Source organism: Suncus etruscus, chromosome X (assembly GCF_024139225.1).
Source record: "Suncus etruscus isolate mSunEtr1 chromosome X, mSunEtr1.pri.cur, whole genome shotgun sequence".
Classification (NCBI taxonomy): Eukaryota; Metazoa; Chordata; class Mammalia; order Eulipotyphla; family Soricidae; genus Suncus; species Suncus etruscus.
The window spans coordinates 21,690,651-21,713,281 of NC_064868.1; the positions used below are offsets into that span (position 1 = coordinate 21,690,651).

Consider the following 22,631-nt stretch of genomic DNA (forward strand, 5'->3'; position numbering starts at 1 on the left):
AGCCCACATATAGACAGATATTAGAGGTGTGTTCTTAAGTTGGTTATGGAGGCCTGAATCTCATAGAATAGGTTTGAGTTTGTAAGAAATAATTGAATTAAGAAAAGATAAATAATTAGCTAAGATACTGATGAGGAGAGAAAGAATGGGAAAAGAGAAGAGAAGAGAAAGACAAGCAAATTCAGTATAAATTAGTTAACAAATAAATTAAAAATAAATTGGGCTGGTGTGTTGGAGTTGAAAGATTTTTCCAATTTCTAGGAACTTCATCAATGACAGGGATAGGCTTTACTAAGTGAAGGATTCAGGGTTAAATAGTGGCCAGAGCATATTAGGATAAGGATATTTTTCAGCTCTAGAGTACTAAGTAATATAAGAGACGGGACTACAAGAAGTGGCTACCCTATAAAATATTGCCCGCTGCATCATATGTATTGATATTCCTTTACAAAAAAGTAACTGCTAGTGTGGGTTTTATTTAATATAGATTGAATTGATGAGGAAGAAGAAAGAGGTAGAGAAAGAAGTAGGAATAGAAAAAAGATAAAAAATAAAAGAAAAAAAGGTGATAGTCTGAAGAAATGTATTGAAGAATGAGACCTGTAACATAAGTCTGTGGTGTGTCATTGACTGTTTCAGTGGTCTGAGTGATCATATGCTTTAGGTCCTAATAAAAGTCATAAAACAAAAAGAGATGGGTAAATTGGAGTATTTTATGAAGACATTCTTATAATAAGCACTGTATATGGTATCTAGTATAATTGAGAACCGACGCATAAAATTGGGGTGTCCACTGTTTTCTAGGACCACTGTGAACAAAGAATCTGAAGGGTTATTTTCTGCCTGATAAAATTAAGGCATTAGAACATATTGTTAGTAATCACTGCAGTGGCAGTCCCTGGCTTCCTGTCATATTCTGCACCTGCTACTGTGGATAAATACATTAGGATATTATTATAGGCCTTTGTAGTTAGAAGGTGATTGCTTACCTATTTCCTCTAAACCAGTTTTTGTTGTTGCTGATATCTTTATAGTAAAATGGATAGTCAAGGCTTTGTGTTGCCCCTCGTCCACTTGGTTGAGACTTCTCCTTGCTATATGCTGACACCTAGGATGCTTGGAGTTTCTTCCCTTTCAGGGGTCTTCAAACTACGGCCCGCGAGCCACATATTGTATTTATTCCCATTTTGTTTCTTCACTTCTAAATAAGATATATGCAGTGTGCATAGAAATTTGTTCATAATTTTTGTTTTTACTATAATCTGGCCATCCAACAGTCTGAAGGACAGTGAATGGCCCCCTGTTTAAAGTTTGAGGACCCCTGCTTTAGATCATTGCGAGTTTTCATGTACATATCGTATATATTCTAAATACCTCAGATAATAAGTGCTATCATTTTTTTTAAATATGGAACACTGGGCACCTGCTGATGAAGGGGACCTTCCCTGCCTCTGCCTCTCCCTCAATCACGTCCCTGAGGCTTCTGGCACGTGCAGACGGTAGGGGACCTTCCCCCGACTTGGCCCCTCCCCTGATCGCGTCTCCGAGGCTTCTGGAGCTGGCAGACAGTAGGGGACCTTCCTCTGTCTCCGCCCCTGCCACACTCTGTCTCGGTGCCCCTGGGATGGGATAGGAACTACAGACGGGAGAGGCTTCCGGCAGAAGCCTGGAGGGGGCAAAGCGCCGCTGACTTCCAGGTAGGAGAGGAGGACAAGGGAGTCAGGCTCAACATTGCCCTCCACCATGTGGCCAGGGTGGTACTGCACTGGCTGGCAACAAGAGGGGGCAGAAACAAATCAGGCTCCACAAGAGGGCACTCTAGAGGCCAAACCTCAGTCAGCCCACCCAACAGTCCCACCCAGAGCTGCAATCCAGAGAAGGGTCCCAGCCCCACACCACAGGGAGCAAAAGCAGGCCGAAATCAGAAGGCACTGCTCTCCAAGCCACACTATTAATGCAAAAAACATGGGTAAACTGAGGAGGACCCTAACAGCTGGAGATACTGAGAGAAGCCCTAGTACACCAAAATGCACAGATCCAAGAGATGAAGATTTAAAAGCAGCTATGAGAAAGGAAATGCAAGCCATGGTAAAGGAAATGAGAGAATCGCTAGCCATTGAGTACAAGAAATACATGAAGGAACAAATTAGCCAAATTAAAGAAGATCTGATACAAAATATGAGAGACTCCATACAAAAGGAATTAAAGGAATTAAAAGACACAGTTAAAAGCTATAAGAGCAGAATCACAGTGTTGGAGAAGCACATAGAAGTACATGAAGGAAAACGGCAAAACAAAAATGACCAGGAAACCTACAAGGAAATAAGAGGCAAGGTACCAGAAGGAAAAGTCCAGTACTTAATGAACAAACACAAAAGAAATAATCTAAGAATTGTAGGTATACCAGAAGGGGAGAAAACATGAAAAGGGGAAGAACAAGTAGTTAGGGAAATAATAGCAGAAAACTTCCCCACCCTTTGGAAAAAGGACTCTGTGCAAATCCAGGAAGTGAAAAGAGTCCCCAATAAAATAGACACTAATAAACCAACACCAAGATATATAGTAATCCAAATGGCAAAAAACAAAGAGAAAGATGAACTCCTTAAAACAATAAGGGAAAAAACACTCAAGTACAAAGGAAGGGACATAAGAATCAAGCTAGATCTCCCACTTGAAACAATTCAAGCAAGAAGACAATGGAATGAAAATTTTAAACGACTGAATGAAAGACATTTCCAGCCTAGGATACAATACCCAGCAAAACTATCATTCATATGGGATGGTAGCCTAAAACCATTCTCAAACAAAAACGATCTTGCATTATTTGTGCAAAAAAACTGATTCTAAATGACCTACTCAGAGACAAACTACACAATCCAAACCCCGATTGTAACAACAACCACCCTACACAACACAACTGCACAACAGCCCACTCTGTCGATAATCTCCCTAAATGTTAACAGACTAAACTCTCCCATTAAAAGACACATAGTAGAGAACTGGATTAGAAAACATGAACCAGACTTCTGCTGTCTGTAAGAAACACATCCACAAGTACAGGGCAGGCATAGGCTTAGAATAAAGGGAAGGAAATCAATCTTTCAGGCCAATGGAAACAAAAAAGAGAAGGGACAGCCATTCATATATCAGGCAAAATTCCATTCAACCTCAAAAAAGTGATCAGAGACAAAGAGGGTCAGTACATACTAATCAGGGGAACACTAGATCAAGAAGTACTAACCCTGATCAGTATTTATGCACCTAATGTAGAGTCATCAAAATATGTGAGGCAGTTTCTCACTAACTTGGAGAAACACATTAAGGGAAATGTGATAATAGTAGGAGATCTCAACACTCCACTGTCACCACTGGACAGATCCACCAAACAGAAAAATAGCAAATAAATAAGAGCCCTAAATGAAAAATTAGAAGATCTAGGGTTAATAGACTTATATAGGGCCCTCCACCCCCAGAAAACAGAATACGCCTTCTTCTCAAGCCCTCAAGGAACCTTCTCCAGAATTGAGTATGTCTTAGGATACAAATCTAACTTATATAAAACCACAAGTGTAAGGATCATTAGAAGCACCCTAACAGATCACTATGCAACAGAGGTCAAAATTGACTGCAAGAAGTAGCAATGGAGAAAAACTAGTACCTGGAGATTAAACAACATGCTGCTCAATAACAGCTGGATCAAAGAGCAACTCAAGGAAGAAATAAAGATTCCTTGAGACAACAATAATGAAGAGACAACTTGTCAAAATTTGTGGGACACAGAAAAATCAGTAATTAGGGGGAAACTCATAGCAATACAGGCCTATATCAAAAAAGAGGAAAATGACAAAATCAACTGTTTAAAGGATCATCTCAAGGAATTGGAACAACAGCAGCAAAGAAATCCAACCACAACCAAAAGGCAAGAAATAATAAAAAAGAGCATAAATAAACAACATAGAAACTAAGAACACAATACAAAAAAATCAATGAGACCAGGAGTTAGTTTTTCAAAAAAATAAACAAGATAGAAAAACCACTGGCAAAACTCACCAAAAAAAGAGAAAAAAAAACACCTAAATCAGTAGGATCACAAAGGAAAAGGTAGAGATTACAACAGAATCCTAAGAAATACAACACATCATGAGATCATATTATGAACAACTATACTCAATTAGGCTAGAGAACCCAGTAGAAATCGACAGATTCCTGGAAAAACACCATCTTCCGAGACTGGAAAAGGAAGACCTAGAATGTGGGTGCCCTTCCTTCAGTGGTACCAGTTAAGATGTGGTTATTCTTTCTTGGAGAGTTCGTGCATATACAAAACAAAGACAGATGGACAACGACAGACAAAAGTGGGAAAAGGACTCCAGCCAAGACTGAATCCAATTCCATTTATTGAAACTCAAGGCCCAACCTAAATACTATTTTGTGGGCACAGCTCTGCTCATAAATATGTCAATAAGAGGTAGATATATTGAAAAAGACGAATAACAGGATCCATTGGCAGGTGAGATGGAATGTGCAGATAATGAGCTCTTTCTCCATCAGGTCGGGGATGTACTGATAATGGAACCTATCTCCAGCAGGTGGAATATACAGACAAAGGGATCATAAATGTTTACATTTACTTCTCGAGGCTTCCTGCTTTATGGCTTTCTGTTTGGCGCCCTTAAGTCTTGAATGTTTAACAATCAATTCTCAAATCTGCCTGCGTCTAGCAAAATTCTATGCCTGCATTTTAATCCTGTATTTTTTGTCTGTTTTTAAAGGGGCTCCTTACAAATTCCCCCCTACTTTTAATATAAAGCAAGGTTAAAAGTATATTATGCTAACTATAAATATGAGGTTATATTGTTTAATAACTATTCTACATTCTAAATTATTATATACAGTTCTATATAGTTGGTTAAGCATCCTGAGGCTGAGCATTTTATAATTTTTTCAGGGATCAAATTTTTCCTTTGATAGGCTATATCCTATTCAGGTATACTGAAAGACCATCAGGCTTCAGCTCCCACATCAAGTGTCGCCTGTGTAACAAAAGCAGAAGGAAGTCAATGTTCCCATGGCAATACTAGAGAAAATTATCCAAACATAGGAATATAGCCAATAGGCTGTTGCTTAACAGAGAGGTCCAGGCGTCTATTTACGGTCAGCCCACTTTACATGGCAAGCACTGGATCATCCCATTTAACCTGTTTGGATTAGCTCTAGCACTTTCGTCATGCAAATGCCAAGCAGTGCACAGATTATGTTTGTAGTTATAAGGAGTTTCACCGAGGTTTATCGCCTATGGAATCCCACTGGCAATGGACGGTACCCAGTTAAGGGGCCTAAAGGGGTCGTATCCCAGGGCTCCTTATATGTCACTGAGCTTCACGCCATTGTGTAGGCTCAGCCCGCATGAATGATGTTTAGTGCTTCTAATCCCAAATACTTTGGGCCTGATTGTGCCTTGTCATATTTAGTCAGGCCTTCTAGTCCTGAAATTCTAAAGGAACCAGTGTGTGGCTCCACTAGAAAATCTCAGGATGGAGACGGGCAGCTCTATTAAGCAAGATGTGAAAAAGAGAAATATTATTTTTTGGATTTTCCCATACTGCCCTACTCATTGACTTGACCTTGCTAAATTTGGCCCACAGACCGTGCAGTATTTCTTGACATGCCGTTTTAAGGGCCCATGCTGACGTAAAGTACCATGCCAGGATGTTTCCACGGTTGTTTCTGTGTATGGCCTTATGACTTTTGTGGTGGTGTTCACAGTCTCACAGGTTTCCACTGGGAAACCTCTATTCTGTAAGTCTAAGCGATGATAATGTACCTGAATAGGTTTGACTGCAAATCATTAACTTGATGTTTAACAAAATCAGTTAATTTTTAACGGCCCAAATGAGATTACTAATAGTAAACCAATGAAGGGGCCAAGGAAGGAAGACAAAACGGTGTTTAACCAAACAAACATAATCCACATTCCCTCATCCTGTTTAATATTTAAGGCCAGGTGGTGTAATTTATCAATTTCATCCTGAATTTCCTGGCTATTATCAGAAGTGTTAAAGCAACACACATCTTTCACTTTTTTACAGCATTACAATAGACAGAATCAGAGATAAATACACAATTGATATTTTCATCTTCATGGCAAAAATGTCCTTTAAAGTCTCTTTTCAAGGTATTCCTTTATTCTGTGCTCTCTCAGGATGCTCACTCTTCAGTGTTGTCATCTCGAATTATTTGTCTGCAGACCCATCCTCAGGAAGTCTTTTTTGGAAGTAGGTGGCCTCTTAAGTTCTGTGGAAGGAACATAAGGGGAACACTCAGGGTTTGTTGTGGCCCTGGAGGCAGCTTGATTAGTTTGTTTTATGTCTTTGTGGAAGCCAGCGTGTAGCTCCTTATTCTATGTTAGGAATGCACACAGATCTATGGCCCCAGATAAGGGCTAGATCTGGGCCTTGCCAGTTGCTAGATTTATGGATCTTTCCATAGTTCCAAGGTGTACTGATCTTTAGTTGAAAGATACCAGAGTCTGTCAGCTGCTAAGTGACCAGACTGATCAAGTTGTGAAAAAATTAATTGAAATCTCAAAAATGAATGACCATGAAATGTAGAGATGCCAAATAAAAAGACATTTCACACAATATCAAAACACACTAAACTTTTCACACTAGTGGCCAGCCAATTAATTCAACACAACACACACATGAACAAAGAAAAGGATTGATCCAAAATTTATGTTAGAAAAATTGACCTGGGTAAAATTGGACAAGTACTTTTAAATATATAGGCGACATATTTGTAAGAAAAAAATTGTGTAGGAAAAAATTTCCAGCTTCTAAAAATACTTAATGTTGATGGAATGGAGATTTGCTGAAAATAAAAGCTTCGAGGTTTATATTTTGCACAAAACATTTCCAAAACAATACGAATTTTGAAGTTTAAAATATTAAGTAAAATGGTTAATAAGCAGTTCAAACTTTTAAGTAAAATGGATAATGAGCACTGTAGAAGGAGTCTTCAATTTGAAGTACAATATCATCTGCTTTAAATAAACAGGTTCCCTATAAAATATTTTTACAGTAGTAAAGTAAGACAAATGTCCCTACTTTGAAGACCTTAGTTAAAAATTTGTAAATTAGGAAATCCATGTTAAAATTTTCAATGCCAAATTAACAGAATGTTTAGATCAATATAAAATATATTTAAAGACATTTAATGCATTTCCATACTTAGATATTAAGATCAAAATTATATTTGATACATGTTGGCAACCTGCTTATAAAATTTAGTTACTTTCATAATATTAATTACTCATAAAATTAACAATAATTTTTTCACCAATACTAGATTTCTTTACTTTGACACAAATATACAGTTTTGTATAATGTGCTGACTTTGTGAATACAATTAAAACGATAGTTCTTTCAATGAAGAGGTAAAGAACAGAAATTTCTGTAGCAAAAATTAAAACCAAGGATACTATAAAGCACACTTGGGTGTTCACTGTGCAATAAAATTAACAATAATATTTATTTAATTTTTAATTTTTTATATATTTTATTTTATTTAAACTCCTTGATTACATATATGATCGTGTTTGGGTTTCAGTCACCCTTCACCAGTGCAACATTCCCATCACCAATGTCCCAAATCTCCCTCCTCCCCACCCAATCCCGGCCTGTACTCTAGACAGGCTTTCCATTTCCCTCATACATTCTCATTATTAGGACAGTTCAGAATGTAGTTATTTCTCTAACTAAATTCATCCCTGTTTGTGGTGAGCTTCATGAGGTGAGCTGGAACTTCCAGCTCTATTCTCTTTTGTGTCTGAAAATTATTATTTCAAGAATGTCTTTCGGGGCCGGGTAGGTGGCGCTGGAGGTAAGGTGCCTGCCTTGCAAGCGCTAGCCAAGGAAGGACCGCGGTTCGATCCCCCGGCGTCCCATATGGTCCCCCCAAGCCAGGGGCGATTTCTGAGCACATAGCCAGGAGTAACCCCTGAGCGTCAAACGGGTGTGGCCCAAAAACCAAAAAAAAAAAAAAAAAAAGAATGTCTTTCATTTTTCTTAAAACCCGTAGATGAGTGAGAACATTCTGCGTTTTTCTCTCTCTCTCTGACTTATTTCACTCAGCATAATAGATTCCATGTACATCCATGTATAAGAAAATTTAATGATTTCATCTCTCCTGACAGCTGCATAATATTCCATTGTGTAGATGTACCACAGTTTCTTTAGCCATTCTTCTGTTGAAGGTCATCTTGGTTGTTTCCAGAGTCTTCCTATGGTAAGTAGTGCTGCAATGAATATAGGTGTAAGGAAGGGGTTTTTGTATTGTCTTTTTGTGTTCCTAGGGTATATTCCTAGGAGTGATATAGCTGGATCATATGGGAGCTCGATTTCCAGTTTTTGGAGGTATCTCCCTATTGCTTTCCAAAAAGATTGAACTAGTCGGCATTCCCACCAACAGTGGATAAGAGTTCCTGTCTCACCACATTCCTGCCAACACTGCTTGTTCTTATTCTTTGTGATGTGTGCCAGTTTCTGTGGTGTGAGGTGGTATCTCATCGTTGTTTTCATTTGCACCTCCCTGATGATTAGTGATGTGGAGCATTTTTTCATGTGTCTTTTGGCCATTTGTATTTCTTCTTTGTCAAAGTGTCTGTCCATATTTTCTCCCAATTTCTTGATGGGATTAGATGTTTTTTTCTTGTAAAGTTCTGTCAGTGCCTTGTGTATTTTGGAGATTAGCCCCTTATCTGATGGGTATTGGGTGAATAGTTTCTCTGATTTAGTGGGTGCTCTTGTATCTTGGGCACTTTTCCTTTGAGGTGCAGAAGCTTCTCAGCTTAATATATTCCCATCTGTTAATCTCTGCTTTCACTTATGGGAGAGTGCAGTTTTCTCCTTGAATATGCCTGTAGTCTCAATGTCCTGGAATTTTTGCCTACGTGTCTTTTTATATATCTTATGGTTTCGGGTCTGATATCGAGGTCTTTAATCCATATGGATTTTACCTTCATACATGATATTAGCTAGGGGTCTAAGTTCAATTTTTTGCACGTGGTTAGCCAATTTTGACATCACCACTCGTTGAAGAGGCTTTCTTTGCTCCATTTAAGATTTCTTGCTCCTTTATCAAAAATTAGGTGATTGTATGTCTGGGGAACATTCTCTGAGTATTCAAGCCTATTCCACTGATCTGATGGCCTGTCCTTATTCCAATACCATGCTGTTTTGATAACTATTGCTTTGTAGTAAGGTTTAAAGTTGGGGTAAGTAATTCCTCCCATATTCTTTTTCCCAATGATTGCTTTAGCTATTCTAGGGTGTTTATTGTTCCAAATGAGTTCCAAAAGTTCCTGATCTACTTCTTTAAAGAATGTCACGAGTATCTTTAGAGGGATCACATTAAATTTGTAAAATGCCTTGGGGAGTATTGCCATTTTGATTATGTTATTCCTGCCAATTCATGAGCAGGATATGTGTTTCCATTTCCACGTGTCCTCTCTTATTTCTTGGAGCAAAGTTTTAAAGTTTTCTTTGTATAGGTCCTTCACGTTTTTAGTCAAGTTGATTCCAAGATATTTGAGTTTGTGTGGCACTGTTGTGAATGGGGTTATTTTGTAATGTCCATTTCTTTCTTAGTACTATTGGTGTATAGAAAGACCATTGATTTTTGTGTGTTAATTTTGTAGCCTGCCACCTTGCTATATTAGTCTATTGTCTCTAGAAATTTTTTGGTAGAGTCTTTAGGGTTTTCTAAGTAGAGTATCATGTCATCTGCAAACAGTGAGAGCTTGACTTCTTCCTTTCCTATCTGGATTCCCTTGATATCTTTTTCTTGCGTAATCGCTATAGCAAGTACTTCCAGTGCTATGTTGAATAGGAGTTGTGAGAGGACAGCCTTTTCTTGTACCAGAATTTAGAGGGAAGGCTTTTAGTTTTTCTCAATTGAGAATAATATTTGCCACTGGCTTGTGGTAGATGGCCTTAACTATATTGAAAATGTTCCTTCCATTCCCATCTTGCTGAGAGTTTTGATCAAGAATGGGTGTTGGACCTTATCAAATGCTTTCTCTGCATCTATTGATATGATCATGTGATTTCTGTTTTTCTTGTTGTTGATGTTGATTTTGTTGGGGATCTTTGCATCTGCATTCATCAGCAATATTGGTTTGTAATTTTCTTTTTTCATAGCATCTCTGTCTGTTTTAGGTATCAAGGTGATGTTGGCTTCATAAAAGCTATTTGGAAGTGTTTCCGTTTTTTTCTATTTCATGAAAGAGTCTTTCCAGGATTGGTAGTTGTTCCTCTTGGAAAGTTTGAAAGAACTCATTAGTGAATCCATCTGGGCCTGGGCTTTTGTTTTTGGACAGACATTTTATTACCGTTTTAATTTCATTAATAGTGATGGGGGTGTTTAGATATGCTACATCCTTTCATTCAACCGTGGAAGATTATAAGAGTCCAAGTATTTATCTATTTCTTCCAGGTTCTCATTGTTAGTGGCATAGAGATTCTCAAAGTAGTTTCTGATTACCCTTTTAATCTTTCATATCAGTAATGATCTGTAGGGAGCCAGATTCTCCCTCACAGTCTTGGCATGTAGCAAACTGCCATTTTCTATCAGGCCTGTCGTTTAATTGAGCTATATATTTATACATGCCAACTGTCCATGAGTCGACGCAGATCAAAAGAACCAGAAGGTCACACTCTTCTGGCTCAGGAAACTCAGACCTATAGATAGAGCATTTGGTGTGATAATAGGATATTCCTCACGAAACTTGTATTAAATTAACAGGCACATGCCAAACCTTTTGAACTGAATGATGACGAATATTTGCATTGTCTCCTCCTCCCTTTATGTAAAAACTATATAAGTCATGGCATTTCAAAAATAAATCGACACCATAATCAGAATCCTTGGTGATCATCTTTTTCTTACCCATTTCCTTTTCAGGTGAAGACCCTTTCCACGACCACGAATAAATTCTACAGTGATGTAGATTACTTGGGGTTCCTGGGCACCAGGTATCAGAGCTATATTTATATAGTGTCTTCTACATGATGCTCCTTGAAGCCAAATCAATATTTTTGGCATATTTAAAGAATTCTCTCTCTGGGACCATCCTTATTTAAAAAAAAAGATGGAAAGAAAATATAAAGAAATACAGCTCAGTGAGCAGTTAAATCAGGGGTGAAAATGGACTTTTCACCTTTATTGTCATCACAGTAATTATAGACTGTGATGTTAATGTGTGCATATGTATGTGCATACACATGTACAGATCTATTTTTTTCTTGAACGGTTCCTAGATATTTCTAATCATTATGCTTAATTGGAATAATTATTTGAATCTCATTCAAAACTATTTAGTTAAGAATCTCTGTGCTGGGGTTTATATACCTTATATTTCTTAAAATTCCTCCAGTGATTCTGAAGTTCAATGAGTTTTGAAAACCACTGTCCTCATGAGAGGACGAATGCTTTGATTTGTATGCATGCATTTATGTCAGCTGCTTAAAGTGAAGTCAACCAAAATCTATTTCTAGACGTCAGAACATTGAGTTCAAAATAAAATACCTTTCTGGGTGATAGAGCAGTAAGGACATGATCAGAACTAGATTGCTATACCCTTATGTGGCTACTTTCTCTGATACAGTAAAAACACTAACCCAAGGAGTTAGTGCTCAGGTCACAGCTACACTGACATATTTTAGGAGGATCAGTCATTACACAAGATCTAAGTCTTTTGTATTCAACTCTGTATCTCTGTCAAAGAACAAGATCATTTTCTGGCCACAGGTTTATCAGACTAACTAATTTGCTACCCCGGGTGTCTACTGAGAGATACAGATGATGAAATTCATTCCCAGTTTCTTTCTGGAATAAAGTAAAAATACAAAGAAAAAATTTATATGTAAAAATCACTTCTATCTGGTAAAACCCTTTTATGATAAGGATTCATATTCCTTCTCAGGCCAGTACACATATTCTTTAGTTTGAGAGTTGTCGAAAATAGAATCTGACCACAGACACCATATTTAATTGTGGCTACTGTTATTCACCTTAGGAAAATTCCTTGATATTTCTGACTTCTTTTTCTCTAAACTATGGATGACTTTAAGACTAAAGTGTACAGATCACTTGGACATAATTCATTTAATGAGTATTAAGTAACTTTTGATCAGTTACAGTTATAGGTATTTTACCTATAAAATCAGCTGATTGTAGGGACATTGATACTCTTTTTATTTTAATTTTCTTCTTCTAGGCACCATGGTTTACAATCCTGTTAAAAATGTAACTTCATTTTCAAATATTGTCATAGTGGTCCCTTCTCTGCCCTAACTGCACTCCTGCTATTTGTGGCATGTTTGTTTCTTTTTTTTGTTTGTTTGTTTTGTTTTGTTTTGGGGCAACACCCGGCGGTGCTCAGGGGTTACTCCTGGCTGTCTGCTCAGAAATAGCTCCTGGCAGGCACGGGGGACCATATGGGACACTGGGATTCGAACCAACCACCTTTGGTCCTGGATCGGCTGCTTGCAAGGCAAACGCCGCTGTGCTATCTCTCCGGGCCCTGTGACAAGTTTCTAACTATGGACTAGTCTTCCTGGCATTTGTGCCTACTGTCTTTGGATAATATTACTATGTTTTCTTTTTTATATTCCACAAATTAATCATTCTATGTTTATTCCTCTCTTTCTGACTCATTTTACTCATCACAATACTCTCCATATCCATCCATTCCAATAAGCAAACTGGAAGTGATTTCTCTGGACAAGAAATGGGTGCTGAAAGGACATAAAAACGATATGCATGATGACACTTCAATAATAATATGCAAACCACACAATCTAAAATTAAAAAAGTGGGAGGAGAAAAATGTCTGCCAGAGGCAGGCAGTGTAGAGGGCAGGGGGAAGAAGGGCCAGGAAAATTGGGATATTGGTGCTAGGAAATGTGCATTGATGAAGGGTTTTGGACATTTTATGACTGAAGCTCAATTGTGAATAATTTTGTAACTATCTCACAGTGATTCAATTAAATGATTTATTTTAAAATAAAAAATAGGGCTCAAGCAGCACTCTCTTCCCCAATTTATTCATGTCCCTCCCCATTGTCCCTGTGCCCTGTTCCCAACTCTTCCTGTACCTGACCCCTTAGCTTCCCACTGAAGAACAGTTCTCACTTTCTGTTCAGAATGACCTTTCTACCTATTTTCACACATATCTTCTAAGAATAAAAATAATCTTCTAAAGTGATCACTCTGGACAAGAATTGGGTGCTGAAAGAAAGTAAAGTGATATGCATAATAATTTTTCAGTAATAAAATTGCAAACCACAGTGCATAAAAGTAAAAATGTAAAGAAGAAAAGTGTCTGTCATTGGAGGCAGGCTGGGGTGTGGGAGAGAAATGGAAAATTGATGGGGGAAGGGACCATTGGTAAAGAGATGGCAGCTCAAACATTGTACAACTGAAACTCAGTCATGAACAACTTTGCAACGTTGTGTCTCACAGTTCTTCAAGAAATATTTAAAAAGAAAAACATAAAACTTCTATATAGGCAATGATCAAACTTAAAACATTTGATATTGGTAGTCATCATTTTAAATATAATTTAAATATATATAAAATTTAAATATAACATATGCTCCCTGATATCATAACAATTTTTCTGGGATGAAACTCAATACGAAATGTTATATTGGGTTTTCTGTTGTTTTAACTTTTATGTTTAATTAGTTCTTTAAAGTCAAGACACATTGCATGACCTGAGTTTTATTCTTAGTTATTTTTAAAGCATTGCTTAATTTTATTTTGATGTTTTGTTTTATGTCTCCCCTGGGCTTCAACTGGTGATGCTAGGGAGGCCATTGACCTTATTCTTTTTTTATTTCAGTCTTTTATGACCATTATTATTATTATTATTTTGGTTTTTGGGCCACACCCGGCAGTGCTCAGGGGTTACTCCTGGCTGTCTGCTCAGAAATAGCTCCTGGCAGGCACGGGGGGTCATATGGGACACCGGGATTCAAACCAACCACCTTAGGTCCTGGATCGGCTGCTTGCAAGGCAAATGTCACTGTGCTATCTCGCCGGGCCCTGACCATTATTATTTTTGAAAGTCTATTACCAGTTGTTTTTCAGAATGTCACACAATTTGGATTCAGTTTTCATTACTTGTTTCAGATCTTGCATTACTCGTAAAAATGTACTGTAATTGATACTGGTTCTACACAAAAAATTATACTGGAGGCCCTTGAAGTTAGTTTGCTTCATTTTTTGGCAATGTTAACTTGGGTGCATTGGGTAAGGAATTATTAGCCAGTATATTTTTTCACTGAAAATATCTTGTTTCCTTTTTAATTAATAAGTTATCTGTGGGGAGTGATCATGTAAATGCCATTTTTTCTAAGAAATTTTACCCCGATAGTTTTCACACATTAGTAATTCTCATCTGAGTAAATTATTTCTAAAGAGGTTATAAAGTGTTTTTTTCCTAACTACCATTACATTTATATATATATATATATTGGCTTTCTACTATAAAGCACTGTTTTTATTATATGCACATAATGTATATGTATTTATAACAATTTACATATATAACTATTACTTTTCTCAATATGAATCATGTATTCTTTTATATTATATATTATATATATATTTATTAATAATTTTTATTTTGACCAAGGTAAATTACAAATCATTCACAGTAGTATTTTAGGTACATAGAGACATTGAATTATGGGCATTCCCACCACCAGTGTTGTCCTCCCACCACCCCTGTTCCCAGCATACATCCCATATCACCCTTTCTTTGACCCTGGGCTGCTAGTATAAGTGGTCCCTCTGTGTCTAGCTTGCTGAAGATTGAGTTTTGATTCTGTTGTAGTTGGCTTTGGGTTTGGTGTTTAAATCAGATCATTTTTTATTTCTACTCAATGTTCATTGGTCTTAGTGTCCTCCATTATTCCCCCCTCAATTTGTGAGGTAGAACAAGACGGTTCAAGTTATGTGGTTGTGTTTGAAGGTAAGAAAAAAAAAAGAAAAAGAAAAAGAGGGGGCAAAAATTCGAACAAGCAAAAAAAGGGAGGAGTCCTTCTAGAGACTATAAAAATCAGTTTAAGAAAAGAAAAGGAAAAAGGAAGGAAAACACAAAAATAATACTTTCTTAAAAGGTCAATCATTTTAAAACCACTATTATAATTTCAATGCCCAAATTTCTAAATTTTGCTAGAAATAATGATTTTTAAGTTTTTTTTTTTAAATCTTTGAATTCTTCCTTATTTTTTCCCCCACAAAGTAGTCAAGATTTACCTCATAATTCACTTCCCATCCCCAGGATTTTTCCCCAAGGAGCCCTGTTACCTTTCAGTGGAGACTTCTCTGCTTAAACATCCAATTTTTAAAATAAAATATTTAGTGATATTTTCTTATGATTTAATTAATATATGTTGTTATTTAAATATACTTAAATATATTTTATCATTTGTTAGGAGTCAGTATAGAGGTCCTCATGTGAGCAGATCACAGCATAGTTAGTCATAGGGTGAGAAACCTAAAAGAAAGACCCTTTTAAATTCTGTTTAATTTTCTTTCCTGCCCACATAACATTTTTTTTGTTCTCTGGTGGTGGTGCTCTTGGCTCACTCCTAATTCTGTGCTCAGGGATCACTCCTAGTAGTGTTTAAGGCCCATATGCGGTACCTCGGGTTGAACCTGGGACAAGATGCAAGGCAAGCACCTTAACTTCTGTACTATTTCTCTGGTCTGGAACATGGTTTTGAAACAGCTTCTATTATCTCCTCCATTCACCCCCATAGAATCAGGTTGCAGATTGAAGCCCTAGTCCACTCTTTATATCTGTCCAAGTTATAAAGGGTCAATGGCACCCTGAAGTAGGGGCCTTCATTCTTCACACCATCATTCTAACAATTCATTACAATAACTACAAGTTGAAATCAAAATAGTTATCCAATGACATTTTTGATAGGAAAATTAAACTTAGGCTTATAATATTGTTATGAACCAATAAAATTCGCCTTTTATAATATTTAGGTATTTTATTAATTCATCAGGAGTGAAGAAAAACATATTCCACAAGGGAAAGAAATTCCATAAGGATAAAAACATTGACACTGATTCAATTTTTGGCAAAAACTTTAGACCCTCAATGACTGACCAGGTGAGGATGCCCTGTGTCAACTGGGAAAAAATCTGAATAGAGCTGAATCTCAAGAAAAGAGAAAGTGTTCTTTTTTCACTAGAACCTAGAGGTGTTTATCTGAGACTGTTCTTGTTTCTTGAGATAAACTTGTATAAACAATCCTTTTCTTTTTGGTTTTCCTGCATTACAAAGACTCTGGCATATAGCATTTTAATTATTATTTGAATCCTTGTAGTTAAAAATAGTTTCTTTGATTTCTTTGGTGATCCAGTAGTTGCTCAAAAGCATGATGTTTAATTTACATGAATTTATGATTTATCAAGCTCTCTAGTGGATTTCTACTCCCATACTATTGTGGTTGGAAAAGAATGGTTATTATGTTTACAATCTTAATTTATTGAGATTTATTGATGTCCCAACATATTTTGGAGATTATTTTTGAAACTGGCCTTTGTATACTAGAGAAAGATGTATTATTTGTTGCTTTGGGTAGGATATTCTGTATGTTATACTATTGCCCGTATAATCTTATTTAATATATCATTAAGACCTCTTTCCTTGGTTCTGTGCCTGGAGAATCTGTATATATGTGGGGTGTTAAATTTCCCTGCTGTTATTGCATTGCTGTTATTTTCTTTCTTTAGCTCTACTACTATTTACTTTATATATTTTGGTACATGAATTTATCCTTATTATTATATAATATCTATATTTTTAAATTAATATTTTTGAGTCCATACCCAGCTCTACTCATGACTTGTTTTGGCTCTGTGCGATATGAAGTGTGGGGGTCAAACTGAAGTCAAGTCTATAAAAGACAAGTACCTAACCCCTTGCATTACCTCTCTGGCTCTATTTTTTTTTTGTTTGAGTTTGTGTTTTAAAGTTGATTTTGCCTATGTTTGTAAATTCCAGTTTTCTTTTCATCTGCAATGCTTAGAATATTATTTTCATCCATTTACTTTCAGATTGTTATCCCTGAAACAATTTTTTTGGAGGCAGAATCTAGGTTTTTTTTATCCATTATATACTTCATATCACTTGCTTAGACAGTTTAGCCCATTTACATGTAAAATAATAATTTATATGTTTATTGCCATTTTCCATTTGATTTTTGTCGATTTTGTTTTTTTCTATTTTTCTTTTTTCTTTTTCCTTAAAGCATGAAGGTTTTGTGTTTGTATGTGTGTTTTAATATATTACCCCATTATAACATTTAAATATTGTTTTAAGTACTGTGGTTTACTAACTTGTTATTGGTAAAGTTTCATACATAATATATTTTAACACTCCCCAAAGTGTTCAGTCCATCTACAATTGTCCCAATTGCCCCCCACTTTCCTTGGTGTGTTTTTATTTTTTTCTCTAGATATTTGCCATCTTGTTTGCTATAGATATTTAAATTTAGTATTTAGTTAAATTATAGAAACTTGTTTTTCTTCCCTTTCTCCTTTCTACTTATAAGGTTTTTGATTTTCTCTTAATTATAAGAAAAATTTTATCTTATGCTATAGATATTTGATTTTGCATAGTCTTATTTATTTTTTAGTTTTGCTGAAGGAATTAAATAATTGAAGATACTACTGATATCAATATGCTGGGCATTTCAGTCTACATTTTCATTAATTCATTTTACAGATTATAGGTACACATAAAAATGTTGATAACCTTACAATTTCCAGATATGTGTGGTACATTTTAGTCCTATATAGCCAAGCATCTAAAGCTAAGTCCCATGGTTAAGGTACTGAATGGATTCAATATAACAATTGATCACTCCAAAGATTGTATTAAATCCAAATTTTTGGCTCTCTATTTCCATTCTTACTGAAGTTTATCTTTTTAGAATTAATTTAGCAAAAACTTGATCTTAAATTTTAGTACAATTTATCAAATAATATATATACATCTTAATTATTCTCTCCAGCTAAATTATAAAAAGCGTATGTTTTCTTGTATGTTTTCTTCCATTTCTTTCAATAGTGGCAAGAATATATATATATATATATATATATATATATATATATATATATATATATACATGCATACACATATTAGATACCAGTAAAAAGCTGAGTAAAAACCTGAGAAGTTGCATAAGACATGTTTAGATGTTTTCCATAGAAGAATGAATCGCATGATTGCTAAGATTTTAATATAATATGCACATAAAAATAGACTGAGCATATAACACCTTCTTATAGAATTTGACATAAACTACATTGCCTAGCTTTCTAAAAAATAAATACAAATTGGAAATCAGAAGGAGTTCCATGTTTCTGGGATACCTACTGCTGTAATATTAACTATTTCTGGTATAATGGCAGGTTGTCTCCTCTATAATCAAAGGTAAATGTATAGATTGACAATTCTTTCAACTATTCAAATGTCTCTTAGAAATAAGATGGGTGGTAAGTAACAAGTATTTTTCAATGTGCTGGTTATTTTGACCTGATGGGTTTGCAAATTTATTATGAGTATAGAAAGTAAAACTGCAGCAGTCTATTTTAAAATACAAATCTTGTATGCAGCAAATGAAGTCACATTTTTATTTATTCATTTATTTGTTTGTGCTGTTAGAAAACCACTTTTCAGAAAGTGTGAGGGAGAATACTTATTAGGCTAATAACAGCAAAACCATAGAAATGAGGCATGTATACAAATCTGCCTTTAGAAAATAATGTGGAGTTACAGAAGGTTAAGAATTTGTGAAGATCAATGGATGCCAAGAGCTAAAAATAGAGAAATAGCATGGAGGAAAAAAGTAAAAAGAAAATACCAAGGAATTGCTATTAATATGCAGGAGAGCAATTTTGTCTTTGTTCCACGTTGAAATTACTAGCATTTGATTGAGGCACTTAACAATTCTTCCAAATATATCGTTTTTGTTATGTATAATGTCTAAACTTCCATAAGTGTCTTGATTTCCAATTTAATATATATGCACATTGATACATGTATCTCATTTTATTTAAATCTTTATTTTAGGCAACATGGTTTACAAAACTGTCAATGCAGTGTAACATGCACAAAACATTTTAGCTCCACACCTTGTATCAGTGTGTCTGTTTCCCTCTACCATTGTTACATTGCCTCCACTGTCCACCCCTCTATGTAACTCCTTGTACTAAAGACCAGTTTTCAGTTTGTGTTGTCTTTGGGTATTTGTTATTTCTCTATTATGTTTCTTTATATCTTGCCTATGAAAGAGATCAATTTTTAATTTCTAATTTTAATTTTATCACTATGATATACACAGTTACAACATTGTTTATGATTGAGTTCCAGTCATACAATATCCAACACTCATCCCTTCACTTTTGCACATTTTTCAACACCATTGTCCCCAGCTTTCATCTTGTCCTCACCCTGTCCTCCTCCTTTACGACCTCACTGGCAGATATTTTTCTTCTCTGTGCGACAGACCATTCTTGTATGTTCTTCTATTCCTGACTAACTTTACTCTCAGATCCATCAACATAACAACAATAGCATGATTTAAGTTTTCTCACAGCTAAAATATATTCCATTGTGTACATGCACTACATTGACAAATTATAACTAATTCAGTAAAATGTGTTAATTGTGTAGTAAAGATATCAGGTGGCTATGAAAGATAAACCTGATTTTCAGTATAATTCATTATATATTCAGATGGAAGTGAGTGATAATATATGTTTAAGAGGTAAGATGTCCAGTTAGAGGGGGAAATAAGGGAGGTATCAAGACCAAACAGGTGTAAGACCACTAAGTAGTAAGCAAGGCACAGAGGGGACCACCTATTCTAGCAGCCCCGGGGGTGAGGGAGGATATGGGAGGTAGGACGGGAACGGAGGTGTAGGGAAGACAATTTGGTGATGGAAATCCCCCTGATTTTATGTTAATATGTACCTAAAATATTATTGTCAACAATATGTAAGCCACTATGATCAAAAATAAAAAGTATATTATTACAAAAAGAGGTAAGATGTCATGTTTTGTTTGACAGAGGTACAGATGTTTTGAAGAGAATTTTGGAGCCAGGAATATAGATCAGTGGTAGAGCTATATATTGTAGGCCCTTTATTCAATCCTTATAATGAGAAAAAGTTATCTCCAAGAGTTCTGTTCCTAATATAGTCTTTATTTTCAGTTGAACAGCAGAAACACACATGTGTTCTCTTTATGGAGGTGTCTATTCAGTGTGAAACAGGAAGAGTCACAGGACCAGTTGATTATTTTTTGTTACTAACCTCTACATTTTTTTATTTCTCATGTTCCCTAAATCCCAAAGAGACATCAGGGTTCATATTCTTTGCTTAGGACAATTGATTAAAATTTCAAAAAATATTATTTTGTGTTTCTAGAGTTCTAATGTTTTTATTATTGTTGTTCCCTACCTTTAACTTAGAGAATAATTTGAATGTTGATAATTGATAGAAAACCATATGCTTTGCATTCATTTTATTCTTCCCTCCCATATGCCTGTTGTAATTTTAAAGTTATCTTTTTATTAAAAATTTTGGTTTAGGGCCAAACCTTATTCTTCTTACACCTGTTTTTTTTTTTTATTCAGGGTGACATATCCTGGTGGTGCTGAGGAGACCAACTATAGTGGGGATCAAATCCTGGCTACTATTATGTGCAACTTGTTCTAGCACTCCTTTCATATTCTAAGTATATCTAAGATAAAACATTTCAAATTTCTTCTAACTTTGATATTGAGGAGTATTTTTAAGTGTCATATTATATTTGTTGACTCAAGTTGCTTTATCAAAGTGCCACAAAATATGTACCTATGCTATTAAAGTTGTCATTGCTTTAACAAGCAAACTAAACAAAAATAAATTTAAACCCAAAGCAAAGTATTATAGACTGAATTTAGTCTGGAATTTTAGAAATGTGTTTCTTAGCAATTCTGAAGCTAGATGTTAGATCAAGAAGATGGAAGGATTGATTAGTTTTACTGAAGTTAAGTCTCCTTGGTTTGTAGTTGAATGTCTTCCACAGTGTCATAACAGTGGTGTTCTAACTTTGTCTGCATTATAATCTACTCCTTTTATACCATCAAATAGTAGGTATATGACCTATTATACCTTAATCAACATCTCTAAAAACTGCATCTTAAAATAAAATCATGTCAGAGGAATTGGGGACTAGGCAATCCATTCGTTTTTATATACTAATTCTATTTCAAAGCTACATTGAACGAAGTCCAATGTCGTTCGTTGTTGTTGGTAATCTCCTTTCCATCCATATCAAGTGCAATGGAATCATAAGGAAGGGGAAAAGATTGAGTAGAAGAATAAAGGTGAATCCTTATATTTTTTTCAGAAAACTCTCCCTAGCTTTTATATAAAACATTATATATCTGTGAGTGTTGTGCACATGTGTGTATCCAAATATTATCACAATGTGAATGGAAAAACATCACATCTTTGTTATAGAACTTCTCTTCTAGGTGCATTGCTACAAATGCTGTGATATCATGTAACCTTCCTCCCCTTCCCTCAAGCTTCCCTTCCTCTCTCCCTCTCCCCTCGCTCATTCTTTTGACACTATCATTTAGTAATTCACACATACAAGTAGGCTGGGTCAGGCTCAAGTAAACTGATTGCTAATGCAATTCATTTACCAATCATCACTCCGTGATCACTCTGAGTCATCTGATGAAGACAATGAAGTTAATGAGGGTACGGAAATGAAGAGAAGCGGGGCAGGATAATGATAAGGAAAAAAGCACAGGATTGAGAAGCATCAGGAAACAGGGCGGGCTGTGACCTCAGTCAGGGGCACCCTGGGATCCAGAAATGAGGGAGAAAGGGAAAGCTTCTCCCTGTGACCTCCTCGCATTAGGATGCAGCTGATCATGCTACCCAATTGGATTTTCTGACAAAATCTCAGCTGAAGCAAAAATGTTATTCTGGAGATAATATATGTATAGGAATGATTATATGGCTTTGGTATGTTATTTTCTGGCTGTGAAAAGGAATATATTATTTATTTATAGATGTAGTTCACTCTTCATGCAGTTACCACAGGTAGGAGGGGTAATTTGCAAACAAAATATTAGAATCTACCAATGTAGGAAGCATCAAGGTTGTAATGAGAAAGATGGTCTATTTGGGGGTTTCAATTTTGTTTTGCTTTGTTTTATTTTCTTATTTTTTTTCTTTTTCAGCATAAAAATATGCCAGCATTCTGTCACAGGGGATGACTGTGTAGTTGTATGCCAGTCTTATTACTTGGTAAATTGGTCCAATATTATTAAGAAGGAATTATCAAAGCACATTGCTTTCTGCTTGATGGCCTGAAGTAATTTTAATTGATTCCTGAATTTTGTTTCCAGACAAGCCAGGAGCATATGAAAATCATTTTTAGTTGTTAATAGTGTTGATGCTGACAGGAATTGTAAAGAGGATTTATTTTAATCATTTTAGGACATATTAAAATGACTGCTGATAGGTGGAGGCTG

The 22,631-nt window shown here is 35.7% G+C and overlaps 1 non-coding gene across 1 annotated transcript; it reads right to left on the reverse strand.

The window, feature by feature from the left end:
- Positions 1-7,382: 7,382 nt before the first annotated feature.
- On the reverse strand, positions 7,383-7,511 carry LOC125999719 (small nucleolar RNA SNORA22). Its single transcript, XR_007492197.1, has one exon. It is a non-coding gene; the product is annotated as a small nucleolar RNA SNORA22 (small nucleolar RNA).
- Between the last annotated feature and the right edge of the window lie 15,120 nt (positions 7,512-22,631).